The following is a 19,793-nucleotide window of genomic DNA, read 5'->3' on the forward strand; positions in this document are numbered from 1 at the left end:
AATCGATTCTTGGTCCTCCTCTCCATTCCTCTCTGTTTTTCCAGTGTTAAGGCAATGCCATACAAAACTTTGAGGGCCTCTTCTTGAGTATATCTTGTGTCTATTAGAGCATCATATTGCTCTTTCTTCTCTTGAATTGGATCCGTTGCCTTCTCCTCTTGCTGTATTTACGGATTTTCTAGCACATCCACCTCAACTTCAGTAGTCCTTTCCTCCACTATCTTTTCCTCTCCTTCATGACTAGACTCTTCTACCTTCCCCTTGCCCTTGTCACCTCCTTTTAATTCAGCTTTAAGGTGCTGAACTTCTGCTTCGGTGTATGGCTCTACTGGTTGCTGCTCCAATATAGCTTCTGATTCTTCATCAGCCTTGATATATTGATCGTAATGATCAATATTTGGTCTTGTTGAGCTGGCTCCAACTTTAGTTGGGTTTGGTACCCACTTTTTCTCAAAATCTCCTTTTAAGGCTCGCTCGGTTCTAAACTGTTCAATCAGCCTCTCCATTCTAGCAGCTTTCTGGCTCTTAGTTTTCTTGGGAGCGGGTTTCTTCTTGGTCTTCTTCTTGAGGGGATCGTTTTATTCTTCTTCTGGCTCGAAAACAATCTCTAGCTTCCGCCTTGCCCTTGTTGACACTCTCTTGGTGACCCCTGGCTGGTCTTCATCTTCATCTATCTCTTTTAGCCATTGGTTTTGCGAGGGAGCCTTTGGCCACTGGTCCCTTGCTCCGATAGCTTCATAAGGTATCTTAGTCAACACTTCGGCTCCCCCAATGTACTTTGGCTTCTCGTTCTGCAAATCAATTACTTGCTCATGAATGTGCTGAGCATAATTGACTTCCTTTGGGATGTTGCTCTTTATTGCCCAAGTGATGGTTGTGGCAATGGCATGTGGTGGTGTGGTATACTTTTGTGGTCTTTTGCTGCATATGTGTAAAAATTGGTTGTAGAGCCGGCAAAGCTTTGCCGCTTTCGGATCTACCAGGTCTTCATAGGTGGGATTTTGCTTCTTTGGCCCATACACTTCTATGGCTTCTCTTCTTTCTCCAACTGAGCATCCTTTGTTGTGCAGCTTCAGAGCATCTGCAATGAGCTGAGGAGTGATAACCACTTCAACCTTTTCCCAGTCCCAGGCTGTGAGTGTAGCCATTCTGTCTTTCTGTATGGTGGTTACCAACTCATACACTCTTTGAGCCTCTACTCCTGATGGTCTAGAAGTAAAAAATCTGTGGAGATCTGCCCTTTCCAGGTATCCGCTTATCTCCTCTGTTCTGTTGTAGTCCTGCAGTTCTTGGGGAATCATTGGGATATCCACTGTTTGTCCCCGTGGGTCTCTGAAAGTACCTTGGTATATCTTTATCCCTTGTTCTTCTAACACTGCTTCTTCTATCCAAGTCTTTGTGGGCTTGAGAGTCTCTGGGGGAATAGAAAATGGCTCGGCTTTTGCTATTGCTTCTCTGAGTGTCGGTCTCTTTCTCTTTGCTGACGACTTCCCCGAATCCATGGATCCTGTAACTCCAATTTCAGAAGTTAGCGTCTTTTTCAGTACTGAAAGCCGAAATTAAGCTTTTAACTATCCAAATGACTAAAAAATTGAAACATAAGCTATTCAGGGCCTAAGGATGCAAATTTGAGTGCAAAATCATGCTGGAGAAATCATACGCGTATGCTGTCTTTTGTGTCAAAATGGCTTGATATTGGTTGTGCTTGTAGCTGATAGTGCATACATCTATTCTATATGCCTGAATTTGAATTTGGGTCCCATTTGGTCAAGTTATGGTCATTTTAGTCCTGGTCAGGCTCTTTGCAAGATATCGAGGGGGAATTGGATTTTGTGATTCAACTTGGATGAAACTTAGTGGTTTGCTCTCAACTGGCATGTAGATCACTTCTGTGTGGTGGTTTCAACTCTAAAATGCAAAATTCAAGTAGGGAGAGATCATACGCGTATGATGTCTTTTTGGGTAAAACTGAACCATTTTGCATTGTAAGCTTGGATTTGGCTTTATATAGGCCTAGACAATGATTTTATGAAATTTGGGTATAGTTTGGACTAAAATTGGCTCTGGAGACATCATACGCGTATGATGTCTTTTGTGTCATTTTTTCATGAGATTGGTTTTGTGGGCTCCTCATATGATAGTAAAGGATTGTGTGTACCCAAATCTTGACTTGAAGTTGAGTATGATGTATTTTGGCAAGATTAGTCTCTAAATAGAGGATTTTCGACTAATTGAGCTAATGGAGTGATCCCCTTGACCAAATGGTACCAATATTCATATGTGGCATGTATTTGATATATATAATGGATATGTGATGAGAAATGATCAATTTTGGCTCTGTATGTACGAAGTGACATCATACGCTGTCAGGAGTTTTTTGGAGCAAGTGATTGCGCATATGTACATAGCCATGCATGGTGCATCAAATAAAGAATTTCTCATTTTCCGGAGCCAGGTGGCTACGTGGGGCCCACATGTACAGGTAGAACAGGGTGTACATAGTGCATCGATTTTCACTATTACCAGTACCAGCGTGTTTTAATTTATATAATAATGAGGAGTTGATAGCGCGTAAAACTTCTCGAGGAAGCTACCCGTGGACCGACGACATGAGGTAAGCAGGTGCGTCAGATGGCATCTAGTGGCGCCAGGAGGGCGAATGGGGTCAATACTTGCATGTGGATAAGTACAGACACAACGTGGGTGTTTTCTTGTGAAAATTATGCAGAAAGGTCATCATGAGGTCCATATGTTGGGGCCACTTCATGTGGTGACGGGATGCATTATTGAAAAATGTAGAGTGCCAGGTGTGCGGATGATGCAAAAAGGGTACAACTATGCACTGCGAGATCAGGTTTTGGGTTGTTCGGGTCCGTTTGAGGTCAACTAAAAGGCCAAGCTAAGTGTGGCAACTGAAAAAACTGAGAGAAGACTAGAAAAAATATGGAGAAAAGAGGAGGAACAGCTGTAACTGTGTTTTTTGGGGTTTTTGGAGCCTGTTTTGGCCGTAAACTGCTTATCCGAGGTCGGATTGGAGCAATTTGACATTGTAGACTGGGGTTTTGGGCCGTTCCGGACGCGATGGCGCTATCCATTTTTCCAAATTACTCACAATTTTTCTGCTGATTTGGCTGTGTAAATTTCTCCTATGAGCGAAGCTTCTGCTCCAATTTGTGATTGTATCTGGCATATTTTACCATATTGTGTGAGCTATTTGCCCCATTGGTGCTGGCCCAAGATTAACTATATCTAAACATCAGAAATTATCCTCTTTTGAGCTAAGTTTTTTGGGTGTCTGTGTGTGTGTGTGTGTGTGTGTCTTGTTAGAAAATAAGACGTAGCTAAATAGATAATTGAGTAGATTATGTAATGGAGAGAGACATATTTACATACACGAGATTATAGAGTAGTGAGAGAAAGAGAGAGTACAAAAGATATGCGTGGTTCACCCAATGTGGGCTACATCCACGGGAAAGCAGCCACTCAATGGCTTTAGTACTTCAAAACAAGAAGTAGTTTACAAAGGGATTATACCCTTTTGGAGCTCCCACCTTGCTTCACTCTCACCACCTCACACCCACCTTGTTGCATCAACTTCACACTATGAAATGTGTGTAGAAATGGCTTCTTTTTATAGGCCAAAAGGGCTGCCCTCTCTCATGAGAGGCAGCCATGTGTAGCCGTCCTTGTGTGAATAAGTCCAAATCGGACCCTCCAATCTGCCCATGTGTGGCCGCCCTTGTGTAGAAAAATCCGCTTTTGAATTCGGCCACCGGCCACCGGCCATTGACTACAGGCCACGGCCAACTGACCGGTCTATTTTCGACCACTTTTCGGCCGTCGTCCGGTCATAATATTCCGGCGAGGGGGAAAAAAAAGTCTCGGGGGCTTCCGCCCCCGAGGCCCCCTAAAGTTGCCCCTGAATTTTGGCCGTAAAATTTTTTGGTTTCTGGCGAGTGATTTTCCTTCACGCACGATGGCTTCTCCTCATAATGGGGGCCTTACAAATGTGCGCTTTTACCACAAAAAATTACAAGGGGTAAATCAGGCTCCATACTTAACAATCTCCCACTTGGAGACTGATCTCTAAACCAAACCTGCGACTGCTTTCCATCCTGGCTTCTTATCCTTGAATGCCGATTGAAGATAAGCAAAAGCTCAACTTCTCCTTGTTGACCACCTTTGTAAACATGTTTGCAGGATTTTCACTTGTATGCACCTTTCCTAGCTTTAGCTGTCCCTCTTCCAAAAGAGTGTGTATGAAGTGATATCTCACCTCAATGTGCTTTGTCCTTGAATAAAAGGCCGAGTTCTTCACAAGATGAATAGAGCTTTGGCTATCACTGTATAAGACACAATTGTCTTGTTTGAATCCAAGCTCTTCTAAGAATCTGTGAAGCCACAAAATTTCTTTGCTTGCCTCTGTCATTGCTACATACTCTGCTTCCGTGGTAGAAAGTGAGACCACTTTCTGCAACTTTGAAGCCCAGCTTATTGTTGTGCCTCCAACTGTGAATACATAGCCCGTAGTGCTCCTTAGAGTATCTTTGTCACCTGCCATATCTGCATCAGCATACCCTTGAAGAAAAATATCAGTTCCTCCAAAATACAAAGCATTTGTTGTTGTCCCTTTTAGATACCTAAGTATCCACTTCACAGCTCTTTACCTGGGTTGTCCATGAACTTACTCACAACTCCCACAGCATGTGCAATGTCTGGCCTTGTCCAGACCATAGCATACATTAGAGACCCTACCACCGCAGCATATGGAACTTTAGACATATAGGCTATCTCCTATTGTGTCTTTGGACACATATCCTTTGTTAGTTTAAAGTGACCAACCAAAGGTGTAGAAACTGGTTTTGCATTTTGCATTGCAAATCTTTCTAGTACCTTCTTGATGTAATCCTCTTGAGATAGCTTTATTGTCTTCTTCGTCCTTTCCCTTGATATTTTCATACCAAGTATCCTCCTTGCAGCACCTAAATATTTCATTGAAAAATATTAAGAGAGCTCCTCTTTTAGGTCTTTGATGTCGTGCATGTTAGCACTTGCAATCAACATGTCATCAACATACAACATTAGGATGATGAAATTCCCATCTCCCAAATTCTTCGTGTAGACGCAGTGATCCGAGTTGCATCTTGTAAATCCATGATCCAACATCCATTGATCAAACTTCAAGTACCATTGTCTCGATGCTTGTTTTAAACCATACAAGATCTTCTTTGATCTGAAAACCATTTTCTCCTTACCGTTTACTTCATACCCCTTTGGTTGAAGCATGTAGATTTCCTCCTCTAAGTCACCGTGAGGGAATGCCGTATTTACATCCATTTGCTCGAGATTTAAATCATGAGCAGCCACAAGGCTTAAGAAAAGCCTAATTGAGTTCATTTTTACAACAGGAGAAAATATTTCATTGAAGTCAATACCTTTCTTTTGAGAAAACCCTTTTACCACAAGCCTAGACTTGTACCTTTTCTTCCCACCTTCTTATTCCTTCAGCTTGTACACCCATTTGTTTTGAAGTGCCCGCTTACCTTTAGGCAACTCAACCAACTCCCATGTTTGGTTGCAATGTAGCGAGTCCATGTCCACTTGCATGCTCTTCGTCCATTCTTCTTTGGATTCATGTTGCATAGCTTCTTCGTATGATTCCGGCTCCCCAGGATCTGAGATCAAGAGATGGTTGAAGGAAGGAACAAACCTTTCTGGAGGTCTACTTGCTCTTGTAGATCTTCGGGGAATAGGTTGAGGCTCCAAATTTGGTTGACTTTGTTGCACATTGTCACCGTTTTCAGTCCTTGAGTCTTCACCATCCTCAAGCTCCATGTACTCATCACCTTTCTTTTGTTTGTTTTCTTTCCAAGTAATCTTTGTACATATTTTTTTCGTTAAAAATTACATCCCTACTCCTTAATATTTTACCATCTTCAAGATTCCATAGGCGATACCCAAAGTCAGCTTCTCCATAGCCAATCAAGAAACACTTTTTGGACTTTACATCTAGCTTTGATCTTAGACTTCTATCTATGTGCATGAAAGCCTCACACCCAAACACTTTGAGAAATGCATAATAATTCACCGATTTACCTGTCCATGCCTCTTCTGAAACTTCCCCATTCATTTGCTCGAGATTTAAATCATGAGCAGCCACAAGGCTTAAGACAAGCCTAATTGAGTTCATTTTTACAACAGGAGAAAATATTTCATTGAAGTCAATACCTTTCTTTTGAGAAAACCCTTTGACCACAAGCCTAGACTTGTACCTTTTCTTCCCACCTTCTTCTTCCTTCAACTTGTACACCAATTTGTTTTGAAGTGCCCGCTTACCTTTAGGCAACTCAACCAACTCCCATGTTTGGTTGCGATGTAGTGAGTCCATGTCCACTTGCATGCTCTTCGTCCATTCTTCTTTGGATTCATGTTGCATAGCTTCTTCGTATGATTCCGGCTCCCCAGGATCTGAGATCAAGAGATGGTTGAAGGAAGGAACAAACCTTTCTGGAGGTCTACTTGCTCTTGTAGATCTTCGGGGAATAGGTTGAGGCTCCAAATTTGGTTGACTTTGTTGCACATTGTCACCATTTGCAGTCCTTGAGTCTTCACCGTCCTCAAGCTCCATGTACTCATCACTTGTTTCTTTTGTTTGTTTTCTTTCCAAGTAATCTTTGTACATATTTTGTTCGTTGAAAATTACATCCCTACTCCTTAAGATTTTACCATCTTCAGGATTCCATAGGCGATACCCAAAGTCAGCTTTTCCATAGCCACTGAAGAAACACTTTTTGGACTTTGCATCTAGCTTTGATCTTAGGCTTCTATCTATGTGCATGAAAGCCTCACACCCAAAAACTTTGAGAAATGCATAATTCACCGATTTACCTGTCCATGCCTCTTTTGGAACTCCCCCATCCAATGCCATTGAGGGTGACCGGTTGATTAAGTACACAGACGTACGTATAGCTTCCACCCAAAGCTCAAGCGGTAGGCCTGCATGTAGCCGCATGCTTCATGCTCGCTCCATGATTGTCCCGTTCATCTTTTCTGAAATCCCATTTTGTTGAGGTGTCCTTGGGGTTGTCCTTTGTCTCCGAATACCATTGCTAGCACAAAAGCTTTCAAAAGCTTGGCTACAATATTCGCCTCCATTGTTGGACCTGAGGCATTTAACCTTGGTACCTGTTTCATTCTCCACAAAGGCTTTCAAGCTTTGAAATATGGAAAATACATCGGATCTATTCTTCATGACATAAACCCATGTTTTTCTAGTCGCATCGTGTATGAATGTTACATAGTACAATGAGTCACCAAGTGATGGTGTACTTGCAAGACCCCAAACATCAGAATGAAGCAACTCAAATTTTTTATTTTTTCTTTCAGTTTGTGATTTTTGAAATTTTAGCCTCTTTTGTTTACCATAAACACAATCTTCACAGAACTCAAAGTCTACTTCTTTCAAACCTGGTAGAAGCTTCTCTATTTGAAGGATTTGCATTCCTTTGGCACTTATATGCCCAAGCCGGTAGTGCCACACCGCACTGCCAACTTCTATAGTTGCTGCACAAGAGGAAGGTTGCGTGCTAACAGTTCACAAGTAAAGTGTACCAACCTTTTCTCCCTTGGCAACCACCAAAGATCCCTTTGAGATCTTCCACCGTTTGTTTCCGAATGCAATGTTGTGACCTTCATCGTCCAATTGTCCTGTAGATATCAAATTTTTGCGAAGAGAAGGAACATGCCTAACATCTTTAAGCTTCCATTCATTTTCGTTAGCAGTTTTGACAGAAACTGTACCTTTGCCGACAATCTCACAAGCTTCATCATCTCCCAAGTATACATACCCAAAATTACCTTTGGTGTAGTCTTGGAAATGTTTCTTGTGTGGTGTCGCATGGAATGAAGCCCCGGAATCTACTATCCAGGAATTAGACACACTGTCTAATAAGAGAATTAGAGCATCTTGCTCTACTTTACCTGCCACATTGGCCTCCGATGTTGGCTTGTTGTCTTGAGACTCTGTCTCCTTCTTCTTCTTGGACCATCAATCCTTCTTGACGTGGCCCTTCTTGCCGCAGTTCCAACATTCAAGAACTGACTTTGTGCGTGACTTGCTCCGCCTTGAGCGATCACGACGCTTTTGGTTTTTGAACCTCTCCTTAGGCCTTCCTCTTGTTTCCACTGACAGTGCAACACTTGATGATTCTCCTGTGATTCTCCTTCGTATTTCCTTGCTTAGGAGAACACCCACAACATCATCAAACTTAAGAGTATTTATGACAGAAATAGAATTACTTACAGCTATCACAAGGCTGTCCCAACTATTCGGTAGAGATGATAGTATAAGAAGAGCTCGCACTTCGTCATCGAAATTGATTTTCACCGATCGAAGTTGCCTTATGTTTGTGTTAAAGTCATTTAGGTGTTCTGCAACTAAACCATTCTCTGCCATCTTTAGATTGAACAAGCGCTTCATAAGAAATACCTTATTGGATGCCGATGGTTTCTCGTAGAAGTCGTCAAGTGACTTCATCAAGTCCTCCATGGTCTTCATCTCCGAAACATTGAGGCCACCGTTGATGCCAAGCATTACCGGATTGTTCCTAGTGCCTTTCGATCAAGGACAATCCATGCTTCATCTGCCATCATTGCGGGCTTCTTTGCAAGACCGCCTAGTGGCAAATAGAGGTCCTTCTGGTAGAGATTGTCTTCAATCTACATCTTCCAATGTTGGTAGTTTTTTCCATTGAACTTCTCAATCTTGAGCTTCCGTTCCTCCGCCATAACTCCCACTCAATTCAAGGAATCCTTTCCTTGAGATAATTTAGCTACGAGCAAACCTTGCTCTGATGCCAGTTGTGTTAGAAAATAAGACGTAGCTAAATAAATAATTGAGTAGAGTACTTAATAGAGAGAGACAGATTTACATACACGAGATTATAGAGTAGAGAGAGAGAGAGAGAGAGAGTACACAAGATATACGTGGTTCACCCAATGTGGGCTACGTCCACGGGAAAGCAGCTACTCAATGGCTTTAGTACTTCAAAACAAGAAGTAGTTTACAAAGGTATTATACCCTTTTGGATCTCCCGCCTTGCTTCACTCTCACCCCCTCACACCCACCTTGTTGTATCAACTTCACACTATGAAATGTGTGTAGAAATGGCCTCCTTTTATAGGCCAAAAGGGCTGCCCTCTCTCATGAGAGGAAGCCATGTGTAGCCGTCCTTGTGTGAATAAGTCCAAATCCGACCCTCCAATCCGCCCATGTGTGGCCGCCCTTGTGTAGACCAATCCGCTTTTGAATTCGGCCACTGGCCCTTGACTTCTGACCACTGGCCACCAGCCAACCGACTGGTCAATTTCCGGCCACTTTCCGACCGTTGTCCGGCCATAATATTCCGACGAAAAGGAATATTCCGGTGAGGGGGGGGAAAAAGTATCGGGGGCTTCCGCCCCCGAGGCCCCTAAAGTTGCCCCTGAATTTTGGCCCTGAAAATTTTTGGTTTCCGGCGAGTGATTTTCCTTCATGCATGATGGCTTCTCCTCATAATGGGGGCCTTACAAATGTGCGCTTTTACCACAAAAAATTACAAGGGGTAAATCAGGCTCCATACGTAACATGTCTCTGTGTGGAGTGTGTAAATGGGTAGTCTCTCTCCTCCCACTCCATAGGTGTGTTCCCTGTCTCGGCCAGGTGGGTTGTGTTAGCCGAGTGGTGCCCCATAGTGTGTGTGTGTATCTTTCCAAGAGTGTGTGTCGGGTCATTATAGAGGCATTCTATGTGTTTCCATCCCGCTCACATTCTTTTGGCGCCCCCAGGGAGGATCTTCTTCGAGTACCTTCGAGCTTCAAGCTTTGAGATTTAGGATTACAAGTTGCAGACTACAGGTTACAGGTTACAAGGACAGATACAGGTACAGGTGATTCACACAGGTACAGGTAGCTATAGTACAGTGATATACTAGCAGTGGTGTCACTTGCAGTTGTTGTGGGTATGCATCATTTGGCGCCTGTTTGAGCGCATTGTCTGCTGGATTGTACGTTACTTGTGGAAACTGCCATTGTACGCCTTTGTGGAGTCATACTTGGTTTTTTTTGGTAGTCCCAACCATTTTTGAGACTTGGTCTAGAAGATGGTCATTTTTGAGACTTGACTATATGAGATTTGCATAAGCCTTCGTGTGAGGGTCGATAGCGTGAGGTTTTATTGAGCTAGGGGATTCTCAAATGTGGATATCCTTTCGGTGATACAGGTAGCTGGAGCACCCTTTTTGTGACCTCGCCATAGGCTATGTACTAGTGATTCCTACTGGATGCTCTGGTTCTATTGTTGGTAGTTTATGCATACATATGCAGTCTATATTTTGGGCTCACACTGCTCTACTTTTGGGGAAAATCTGCCAAAATTTTTTCAAGTTATGATGGCTGGTTTTTTGGTCTTTTAAGCCATTTATGCTGTTATGCTGCTGAAATTTTGGCAAAATCAGAGGATAAGACAGGTGTGCTTTCTTGGGATCTGCATGATTGACTTTAATGGATGATCAAAATGGCCCTCAATTGACTCCTTTTCATTTAACTCAGAGAATCTAGATAAATGTTCATGTGTCCCAAGAAGATTTTTTTCCAGCAGCGCATAGTCTTTATGTTTGGCCAAGAAGATTCAGAGAGATCCTGGAATGTCCTTTGCCTATTGTAATTGCGATGATTAACCATGAAAACTCGTTTGATGTGCATGTGTTTGTCCTTATCTAAAGTTGAGCTCCATTAAAGTTTTTGGGAATTGGATAGTGAAAAGTTTTGGGTTCTTGCACGTGTGTTCGAAGGGATTCTCAAAGCATTGTAACTTGGGTAGCCATGGATTTCTCTTATCCGAGTTTCATGGAAGAAGTGATGCAGATGTGGAAGAAGTTTTAGAAAAGATGGAGGTAGCTTGCATTAGCAACTAGATTCATGGAGGTAGTCATGGGTAGCCATGGCTTTCTCTTATCCGGAGTTTCATGGAAGAAGTGATGCAGATGTGGAAGAAGTTTTAGAAAAGATGGAGGTAGCTTGCATTAGCAACTAGATTCATGACCCTGCGCAGATGTTACGTCTTCTCCAAATCTGTTTGAAGAGTGATGCACAAGTTTGGTCCAAGGCATTTGAAGAGGAGTTGCGTGTGGCTGATCCACCTGTAAGATTGAGTTGGGAAAATCTAAGGCATGGATTGGAAGTGGAGTTTGTGAAGATAGAAGATTCTGACAAAGTGTGGCAAGAAGTACAAGGTTTGGTGCAAAAGGAAGGTGAGCCAGTAGATGCGTACATACGTAAGTTTTCATTGGCATGGGAGAGGATGTGCAAGGCCTTAGCACCACAAGTACCCCCGCCTGACATGATAAAGAAGGACAGGTTCTTGGCTGGTCTTTGGGAGAATATACGTTGGAGAGTGGAGCTAAAGAAGCCTAGGACATATGAAGATGCACTATAGGTAGCAAGGAACAAAGAGTGGAAGGTGAGGAAAATGAGCCAGCTAGGGGGGGGAGTCTTCGCCCATGAGGTCTGAATTTCAGCCTATGGACTCTTTACAAGGTTGCATGCCAGTGGTTCATCACGAACCAGTGGTTGCCGCTACTCCTCAGGTTATGCCAGCAGTGGTCACTACAGTAGTGCAAGATGATGGGCTAAGGCAAGACATGAGGCAAGTAGTAGATTTAATGAAGAATCTCAGCGTAAACATGCTTGGTCAAGTGGGAAATCATCGAGGTCGAGGGAGGTCAGGAGGTGAAGAAAAGCCTAGGAATGGTGTTGGAAAAAGCAATGGTAGGTTCTGGAGGCAGATGCCCACATGTTATAATTGGGGAGATTTGGGTCACATTAGCGCGCAATGTGATAAGCCAGCAAGGATGGGGAGAGACATGTATCCATTTCCAAGACAGGTGCTAACTAGGTCAAATGATTATGGCATTGAAATTAAGGGAGAAGAAGGAACCAGTGGATTAACTCAAGAGGAAAAGGGAAAGACAAAAGTGATAAGTGTAGTCACCTTGGAGAAGGCATCAAAGTTAGAGGATACATTAGTGATGTCTACTGGGAAGAGGACAACAGAGGACAAGGAAGGAAGAAGTGCCCCAAGTCCTAGTAAGAAGAAGGAAAAGAGCCATGAAGGCGAGGATGTCAAGGCCAAGAGGAAAAGAAGAGCTTGTCGCAAGTTTCATGTTTCAGATTTTCCACTAGGGGATGGGCAATTAAGCTATGACTTGAAGGAGGATCTGACAAGCAGGAAAGCAAATGTTACTTTTGGGCAGCTTATAGAGATGGTGCCTAAGCTAAAGCGACAGTGGTAGAGGATGGTCAACCCAATCGAGAAAGAACCAGAGAGAGGCTCAATAAAGGTGTCGGCAATGGATGAGCTACCAGACATTTGTCCAATAGTAGATGTGTGGCATAAACGAAAAAAATATGGTACAAGGTTATGTGGATGGTGGAGTCCAGATATGTGTCATAACACACTCATGTGTTGAGAAGATGGGTCTCACAGTGATTGGGGTGTCAGGTTTTTGGATCAGATTGGCAAACCATCAGAAAGTAAAATGTTTGGGTGTTGTAAAGAGCTTAGAAGTGGAGGCATATGATGCGAAGGCGGTGGTTGATTTTCATGTGATGCCAGCGGGGTTGGGAGCATATCCTATTATACTGGGTAGACCATGGTTACGTGCAGTGGGAGCTGTTCAAGATTGGAGAAGTGGTACAATTAGCCTCTATGGAAAGACAGGTGCCAAGAAGCTTTATAATATGGACACAAGGAAATGATTGGAGGAGCTTCATGAAGATGAGGATGAGTCTAGTGATGAAGGCTATTCCACACTGTCAGATGAGGATAGTGATAGTACTACGAGCAGTGATGAGGATGCTGATGTTGCATTTCTTTTGATGGACAAAGAAACCCAGGGGTCTGGTTTAGTTGCATTTGCAAATGAGGTTGAAGATGAAAGTGAAGGGCCTTATGAAGTGATTGAAGGGTTGATGCAAACCAAGGTTGAGTTGTCAAAGAAGCAGGAATTGATGACACAAATGATCAGTGGAGACCTCTCAACTATGGAGAAGGAGATATATTTGCACATACTGGCTAGTTTTCCTGATTTGTTCATTACTTCATAAGAAGAGATCAGAGGGTTCAAGGGAGAAGAGATGCATATATAACTGAAGGAAGGTGCTACGCCAATGCGGCAAAGGCTAAGAAGGATGGGTCAAGAGCAGATGGAAGCCTTGCGGGAAGAGGTGAACAAGTTATTGAAGGCAGGGTTCATAGTCCCAGTGGAAACCACAGAATGGGTGAGTCCAGTGGTAGTCAGTCCAAAGAAGGATGGAAAGTGGAGGATTTGTGTAGATTTTAAACCCTTAAATGCAGACACTAAGAAGAACCCATATCCTCTCCCATTCATCGATCAGATATTGGATTCAGTGGCAGGTTATGAGAGGTACAGTGTGTGTGATGGTTTTTCAGGATATTTTCAATTGAAGATTGCTCTTAAAGACCGAAAAAAGACAACTTTCATTACGCCATTGGGCTGTTATTGTTACACTATATTGCCATTTGGGTCGGACCATCTTTCTATCAAGAGAGAGAAAATTGGGTGTTGGAACCATTCATTGGTAGTTGTGTTAAAGCTTTTATGGACGACTTCTGTGTCTACAGTAGTATGGCTCAACACCATGAGAAGTTGCAGATGGTATTGGCTCGATATGATGAATGTGGAGGACAACTAAATCCAAAGAAATGTCATTTAGCACAGCCAAGGGTGAAGTTATTGGGCCATATGGTGTCAGAAAATGGCATTGAGGCTGATCCAGACAAGGTTAAGTCTATCATTCTTCTTCCATCACCTACGAGTACAAAGCAATTGACAACCTTTATACACAAAGTGAAGTACATGGCACGGTTTATTCCATTGTCTTCACAGCTCCTTTATCCATTACAACAAGTGGAAAAGCATGATCCATTGCAATGGGATGACAAGTGTGACGAAGTATTTCAAGAGGTGTTAGGGGGGTCGTCATCCATGCAGGCTCCTGATTGGGAGAAAGTGTTTTATGTAAATCCATCAGTAGGGGATGATGCCATTGGAGCCACGCTATTGCAAAAGGGGAAGGGCAGCCATTATATGAGGCCAGTGTATTGTGCAAGCCGAGTGAAGTTGGTAGCAGAGAGAAAGTTCTCGGAAGTAGAGCTAGTGATGGCCAGTTTGATATTTGCTTGTCGACGATTTCGTCATTACTTGCTACCACGACCTTTTGTTTTCTTGACGAGTTATGCTTTTTTGCCACAGTTAATTCATGGCACTAACATGTCAAATGTGGTCAAGAAATGGGTAATTGAGCTGCAAGAGTTTGAGTTCTCTTTTCTAAGTGGAAGACAATACAAGAGCTACCCTAGCTGATTTGTTGACTTACAAAGAGAATCCCCTTCTTGTTAAGGAAAAGGTGGTGAGAAAGGTAGTCGAAGAAGTGCCATAGATCAACAATGCACATGTGTTGTTCTTTGATGGTTCATACAGAAAGAGCCATGATGCAGCTTCAGGGGGTATAGCACTTTATGATCCAGAGGGGAAGCTAGTATGCAAGAGAGGGTTCAAGTTCGATGCGCATAGTAACAATGAGGCTGGATATGCTACTTTGGAAGCCGAATTACACATTTGTTTGAAGCATGGTATTAGAAGGTTGAGCATAAAAGGTGATGCCTTGTTAGTGGTGAAGCAAGTGCTGGGTGTGTGGAAGAGCAAGAACACCTCATTGAAGGAAATGTGTTTCAGAATTAAAGGCCTGTTAAAAAAGTTTGAAGCATGGAGCATCAGACACATTGAACGTGCTCTAAATGGAGAGGCACATGAATCAGCTCAAAGCATGATTGGGAAGCTATTTGTGTTGAGGACCAATTTACCTCTTTATCATGGTCGAGAAAGTTTGGCTCAAGAAGAGGAGTTTTTGCTAACAGGAATCATTCTAAAGGACATTCAAAAGTCTAAAAAGTATGGTTTTGTGCATAGAGCATATAGGATCAAATTGATTAGTGATGTCTTGTACATAAAAGGGGCTGATCTTGTGTTGAGACATGTACCTTGGCAAGAGGAGCTTTACAAAGTGTTGGAAGAGAATCATGAAGGTGCATGTGGCAGCCATTTTGCTCTAAAGATTGTTGGAGCTATATATGGCTCACTCTACTCAACTTGGTCTCACCTATATATTTGTATCTTGTCCTCAATATGAATTAGTCTTTGGGAGCGTATATGGTGTGTCTCTTCTCTCGTCTCTCTCTCTTTCTCTCTACATCTCAACATGGTATCAAAGCAGTAACGATCATGCGCCGATTCAATTCATGGTGACAAAACAGTATGTGTATGCGATTTGCATGTAAGATTCAAAAATTGCTACAAATTTGATTTTTGAGCATTGATTCTTGTTAATTGTGTTTGTTTTGTGTTAAGAAGAATATGATTAGTGTTTTGTGTGACGTTTATTGCTAATCAATCTAATCGTTGATTACGTTTTCTTGTTGATGACACCCTGAACTTCATCTCAATTTTTCTTGCTGTTCTGCTCAAAATTTGGAGAAACGGGAAAAGTGCAATGGTATATTTCATCCAAAACTTGTTCGTCTCCTCGAGCTCTTCGATTTGAGTTCTAGGTTTGCGTCAATCGGAGTTCGCGGTAGAAAGTTATGCTGTTTTTACTGCAATTGAGCTTGACGCAGCTTTCTTCGTCCTACTTCTTCGTGAAGCGTCCACGATCGTTTTTCTTATTTTGGTGTTGACTTTTTCGAGAAGATTTAGCTTTTTGCTATTCGTATTGTGGCCGTCAATCTTGCGTCTCACGCCACTCTATTTTGAGGACTCTTTTATTATTAACGTCTCCTTTACCCTGCCCTTTTTGGGTGACGTCTCTCACATCTTTGGAAGTTCCTTGAGCATCCTTCTTACGTTTATCGTTGACAGAACGCAGTCCTCATATCTCTCTCATTCTCAATTGCGGCCTTCACCATATATGGTGTGCAAATTCTGCGATTTTATCTTATACGTCTTCTCGCAAGAAGATATGGCTATGAATATTCTCGTCAACGGCTTTCCTTCTGGCCAGCGTTCTGTTCCTCCTTTCCAAGGTCAAGGTTTTCCAGGCTGGAAAGCAAAGATGTTGTTAATTCTTGAAGGCGATGAACTCTCCAATGTTGTTCTTGGAAATCGTGTTTGTCCGCCTCAGCCTGTTGATACGGATAATGATAACGTGCTTATCACTGAAGGACCTATATTTGAAGATTGGAATGTTGCCTATATGGATTGGCAATGACGTGATAAAGCATCTCGTCGGTATATTCTTTCTGTTCTTACGGATTCCCTTTTGCTTGATATGTATGAACTGCCTACTTCCCACGACGTATGGAAGTACCTTATTGCAAACTTTCAGAAGAAATCTGTTACAGAAATACTTTATTTGAGAGGGTTGCTTAACAAGTTACAATATGAAGTTGGTACTGCCATGACGGGACATATTGAATCTTTCAAATCTATTATTAATCAACTTGCTGCTGCCGGTGATCCTGTTCCACAAAAGCAACTGATTACACTTCTCCTTGATACGGTGAAGGACTCTTCTTATGATAACATTGTTACTATTCTCTCTAATAAAGATGGTCTTGATTTCGACCAAGCCTGCATGTATTTAATTGAATACTCTCAACGTCAAGAACGTCGTAATGCTAGTCATGATACAGCTATGATTTCTCACTAGGAGACTGAGTCACAACAGATGGAACGGGCTTTTTATGCTCGAAGGCGTCAATTTCAACGAGGAAACCGCACAGGTGGCCGTCGCGGTAATATTTTCTCTCGTCTCAAATTTCCTAATAAGAAATGTTCCTACTGCATGTCCTCAGCAGCAAACATCTTGAACACATCTATGTTGTTGTTGTCAGCCATGGTAAATGCTGCACCTGATCTGAAAACTGCCTGAAAATAGAAGAAACGGAGCGGGAAAAACCTCTGCTATATAGCACAAACCGTAGAATACTATAAGGCACCTATTATGCAGAAAACGGCACTGATAGAAATTCTACACAAAATGATGAAATAGGTTGTGCAGTACTGCCTATAGTGGAAACGGAGGCCGAAATGAGTCCAAATCAAAACTTTGAGTAGACCAAGCTCTACGAAATCTCCCAAAGTATTTGTCGACCTGCGAACGCTTGCCAAAGCTGATTGAAATCCGAGAAAGTGAGCAGGCGTGTGCTGGAGCAGCTACGACTAAGCCCGGGAGGATGCAGCCTGCTATGATACCAATTGTTGGAATTAGGGTTACAGAGAAATGCACACATCTTGGAGAAGACGAAGGAAGCTCAAGGCACACAATAGAGAGTGTGTTACTTAGTGTGCAATGGAAAGATAGATAGCCCTAGAGTGATGGGCGTGGCGTATATACAATGCACAGGGGAAAAAACCTCCTAAAGAGGGAAAAAATGCCCCGGCGGTCCTAGTGTGTTCACACACCACTACCACATGTATATGGTAACAAAGCTCATCTAGCTTTTCAAGGCCGTTTATTCTATCTGAAATCTCATGTCCTATCCACTCTAATTCCTTATCTACTCTCAGTGTTGGAATTAAAAATTCTATTGGTAAAATAGCATTCAAACCAAAAACCATGTTGTACGGGGTCGTTGCTACTGATGTTTTATATGCTACCCTATACGCCCATAGTGTTGAATGCAATTTCTTGTCCCAATCAGTTCTCGACTCTGATACAATCTTTGTAAGGACCGTGCATATGGTTTTGTTCGTCGCTTCAGCTTGTCCATTGGCTTGTGGATGATATGGAGCTGATTTGCGTTGTAGTACCATGAATTTGTCTAGAAGGTTCACTATCACTTCATTTATGAAGTGTGTGCCTCAATCACTCACAATTTCTATTGGTAATCCATATCGTACAAAGACATATTCATACAGAAATTGTGTCGTGGTCCTGGCATCTACTTTTTGAGTTTCTTTTGCCTCAACCCACTTTGTTAGATAGTTCGTCGCCACAATGATGTATTGTGCATGAGTCCTATATACAGGAGGTGAGATAGGTCCAACATAATCAATCCCCCATTTTGCAAAGGCTCTTGCTCCCATCATTGGTCTAAGCGGCATATCATCTCTTTTCAGTGGTACTTCTGTCCCCTGACAGTCATCACATCGTTTTATGTATTCCTCAGCGTCCATGTGTAATGTCGGCAACCATATTCCTGCAACTAAGACAATTTTTGTTGTCTTATCACCTGAGAAATGGCCTCCATCTACTCCTCCATGAGCCTGCTCTAGGATTATCACATACTCTGACTCTGATGCGCATATCCTAAGCTGGTTGTCCTTTCCTCTCTTATAGAGTTGATTTCCTATTAAAGCGTAATCTTGCGCTTCTGTCTGTACATCTCTCTGAAGCGCTTTTGAGGTTCCCTCTATAAAAGTTCTATTTGTGAGATATTCAACAATATAATGACTCCATTCAGGAGCGATCATTATCTGATACAATGTTGAATACTCAGTTGGCGGTTTTGACGAACATGTAATACATACCGTGACATATTCATGTACACTCTCTTTCATTTTTGGCCAGTAGACTCCCAGTTGTAACAAATTCATGTACGTGTTCCTTCTTGAACAATGAAATGCACATTCGTGAACATGTGCTTCTCATAGATATATGTTATATTCTTTAGGATTGATGCATAACTTTAAAATGTTATCGGTTCCTAAGTGATACAACCTTCCTGCAATCAACTGAAGATTTTTGGATTGCTGAATAATAACTTGTTTCTGGTTGTATTCTTTTCGATCAAACTCTCCTCCATAGGTTAATAGACTAACAACATCCTGAGACCACTTTGGTATCATTCTATGTTGAATAAGTACGCATCTGGCATGTCGTCATCTACACCTATAGGGTCTTCTCCATTCGTCATCCTTGAAAGGTGATAAGCTCTAAGATGTGTATTCCCTTTCTTTACTACTACCATGCAGTCGAATTCTAACAAGATGATGAACCATCTTACTATCCGTCCCGTATTGCATGGTTTGTTCACTAGGTAGAGCAAGGCTTGATGATCTGTGAAAAACACAAACTTATTGGCTAGAAGATAATGCCGAAATTTCTTAACAGCATAAATCATTCATAATCCTCTCGCTCTGCTGTTGTGTAATTCCTTTCAGAATTGTTGAGTTGTCGACTAGCATAGCAGATTGGAAAATCCATGTTTCCTTCTTCTGGCTGAGCCAGGATGCATCCTATTGCATATGCCGAAGCATCTATATGCACATGGAATATCTTCTCCCAATCTGGTGATTTCAAGACTGGAGCAGTAATGAGTGCCTCTTTCAGTTTCTTGAAGGATTCCTCACACTCCTCTGTCCATTCGAAATTCACTATTAGCCTGTAAAGTGGTTGGCCTATTATAGCGTACATGTAAATGAATCGTCTATAATATCCACAATGTCCCATAAAGCTCTGTACTTGTTTCACGTTGGCTGGTCTAGGCATATCCACTATTACTTTTATCTTTTCCATATCCGTGGATATTCTGTTATGTGAGACAATATGTCCCAGAATTTTGCCTTGTCAGACCATAAACACACACTTCTCAGGATTGAGACAAATGCGATATGTTCTACATTTCTTGAATACCTTTCTTAGGTGTTCTAGACGCTCATCTCTCAGAAGAGAGTGTACACACAAATCATCCATGTATATTTCTAGAAACAACCTCAAATACTCTTTGAAAGCAT

This window comes from Adiantum capillus-veneris, chromosome 27 (genome assembly GCF_014529385.1).
Source record: "Adiantum capillus-veneris isolate H3 chromosome 27, ASM1452938v2, whole genome shotgun sequence".
Classification (NCBI taxonomy): Eukaryota; Viridiplantae; Streptophyta; class Polypodiopsida; order Polypodiales; family Pteridaceae; genus Adiantum; species Adiantum capillus-veneris.